General features: G+C 46.1%; 1 protein-coding gene across 2 annotated transcripts in view; it reads left to right on the top strand.

Moving 5' to 3' along the window:
• LOC102263324 overlaps positions 1 to 730 on the top strand; it is a 22,826-nt gene extending 22,096 nt beyond the window's left edge. For both annotated transcript variants that reach the window (XM_014543575.1, XM_014543574.1), the window contains exon 10: positions 645 to 730. The gene's annotated coding sequence lies outside the window, so the exon portion shown is untranslated. The remainder of the gene's footprint in view (positions 1 to 644) is intronic.
• Positions 731 to 2,854: the final 2,124 nt, after the last annotated feature.

Here is a 2,854-nt window from a genome sequence, read left to right as displayed (position 1 = left end):
AAAAAAAACCCAAACCAACATTCCTTGGAAAAGCTGAACAAAATGAGTGAGAACTACACCCGTCGTCGTTCTCATCGGTAACTGAGGTCCAGCATGTTCCGTATCCTAGGGATAGGAGTGAGGGACAGCTTCACTCGCCACACTCATGCAGGCCCGCCCAGTGTTTAGCATCAGAGAGGATTTTTTTGGTGTTGGATGAGTCTTTTTAAAATACATTTTCTTTTTGATTTCAGAGAGGGAGGGAGAGGGAGAGAGAGAGTGATAAACATCAATGATGAGAGAGACTTATTGATTGCCTCCTGCACGCCCACTACTGGCAAACAAGGTTGCAACCTGGGCTTGTGCCCTAACTGGGAATTGAACCCTGACCTCCTAGTTCATTGGTTGATGCTGAACCACTGAGCCACACCAGCCTGCCCACAGGGCTTCATTTTTCAAATGGGGAGGCCTGTACCCACCACCTGCATCCATATTTGCCACCCACCTGCACACAGGAAGTCACACCTGCCCTCACTCATGCCTCAGGGGCAGGCCTAGGGGACAATCAGATGAAGGCCCATGAAAGGGAAGAGGAGGGCAGGGATTTTACCTGACGACCTGGGCACATGACTCAAACGCCCCTGTGATTTGTGTCCACTTCTCAGGTGCAGCCCCAGCGCCAGGGTCTGCATCGGCCAAGACGAGAAGCCCGTTGTCTGCCTGGATGGCCGGAGTCCCTGGGAGTCCCCGATGAAGGGTGCCTGAGTGGGCACGGAGCCGGGATCCCCAGGAAGGTAAGTGATGCTCTGCTCCTCGCTCAGCCATTAGATTGTGGGTTTGGAGCTGCTGCAGGCGGCTTGTTTGAGTGTCCCGATGGCCCACGGGGTTTCCCTCCGACATGGACTGAGTGTTCCTCGCTCAGTGGTGGGACCTGGCCCTGCAGGCCCTGGGGTACTCCACGGTCCTTGCTTCACCCAATGAGCCACCATCCGGCACCTCCATTTTTTAGAACGTGCTGGGATCGATGATGATTCCCCCAAAAAAACCAAACCAACATTCCTTGGAGCTGAACAAAATGAGTGAGAACTCATACCGTCGTCGTTCTCATCGGTAACTGAGGTCCAGCACGTTCAGAGCCCCAGGGACAGGAGTGAGGGACAGCTCCCCTCTCACAGTGGTGGTATCACGCACCCGCAGTCACTCCCTAGGGAAAGTGAATCTTGATAGACAGGTGCACAGCTTCCCTTGGGGGCCCATTTCACATGGTCTTGTTGCCTGAGAGCCTGGGCACGATTCTCAATCATGGATGTGATTTCTCGTCACCTCCCAGGTGAGGCTGGCCCCAAACACGTGCCCGTGAGGATGCTCCGAGAAACCTGTGAGGCTCGCTGGTGGGATGGTGCCCTCGGAGGGAGGCAGGCCGGGATCTGTGGGACGCCGGTGGATCTTTCGTAATGGTAAACAGATTTCTTTGCCAAATCCAATCAGTTTTTTTTCTTTATATTGCATTTATTGGAGGAACGCTGGTTAATAAAATTATGTAGGTTTCAGTTGTACAATTCTATAATACATCATCTGTATTTTGCAAGCATGTCAAACTCAAAGGCTAACACAGGCCAAATGAACAAGGGTTACGTGTATGTGGGCCGCAAAAAAAGAAAAGCTTTAATTTTCATCAAAACGTAGGTTTATTTCAATAGAGACATGCTGAATCCAAAGGGCTGAAATAAATGAGTCATCATTAATGTAAAACAGTAGAACATTTTAATAAAAAGTAATGTTTTTTTCTTGAACATTAACTTACCAGACACTGAATAACTGCACAAATTAATAAGCATAATGCAAATAAACGTATTTTTTTTTTTGTTCTCTGAAAGTGAAATATTTTTTGTTGCGCACACCAAACAAGTCAGTCCAAGACTAATGATGTGGCCATCGGCTGCTAAAATGTTTTCTGCTAGTATTAGTGGGGAGAAATGGTGCGCCTGCGCATAAGGCGCCTAAGGGAAATGAATGCAACACGGTGATAGAATCCATCATTAGCGAACGTTGTATTTCATTATTAATAAAGTTACGAAATTTTTATTAAGACGTTTCTTACATACCGTCATATTGGCTGGGCCACAAAAATATTCATTGTGGGCCGCATGCGGCCCATGGTCCTCGAGTTTGACAAGCTTGGTATATTGTATGGTGTGTTCACCACCCAAAGTCAAGTCTCCTGCCATCACCATTTATCTCCTCTTTACCTCTTCTACCTCCCTCACCTTCCTTTCCCACTGGGAATTGCCATACTGTTGTCTGTGTCTATGAGGCCTTTTAGCTGTTCAATTCCTTTACCTTTTTTTTTTTACCGAGCCCCTCCCCTCTGAGAGCTGTTAGTCCGTTCTCTGTATTGATAAGTCTGTTTCTATTTTGTTTATTAGTCCATTAGATTCCACATACAAGTGAGATCATGTGGTATTTACCTTTCTCTGATTGGCTTGTTTTACTTAGCATAATGCTCTCCAGGTCCATCCTGCTGTCGCAAAAAGGTAAGATTTTTTTTCTCTCTCTTTTTTTTTACAGTTGTGTAGTATCCCCTTGTGTAAATGTCCCACAGCTCTTTTATCCACTCATGTAGTGATGGGTACTTGGCTGCTTCCAAAACTTGGTTATTGTACATGATGCTGCAGTGAACATAGGGGTCATACATTCTTTCTGATTGGATATATAACAATTATAAACAACACAATCACCCTACAGCAGTGTCTGAAATTACAGAAAGCAATAGCTGACAGGATCGAAGGGAAAATCAGTGATAAAAACTGGACTCTTCAATACCTTCTTCTTAATAATTGAAGACCAGTTAAACAACGAATTGATGGGGATATAG

This window comes from Myotis brandtii, unplaced genomic scaffold (assembly GCF_000412655.1).
Source record: "Myotis brandtii unplaced genomic scaffold, ASM41265v1 scaffold329, whole genome shotgun sequence".
Taxonomy (NCBI): Eukaryota; Metazoa; Chordata; class Mammalia; order Chiroptera; family Vespertilionidae; genus Myotis; species Myotis brandtii.
This window is presented reverse-complemented; position numbering and strand designations above follow the sequence as displayed.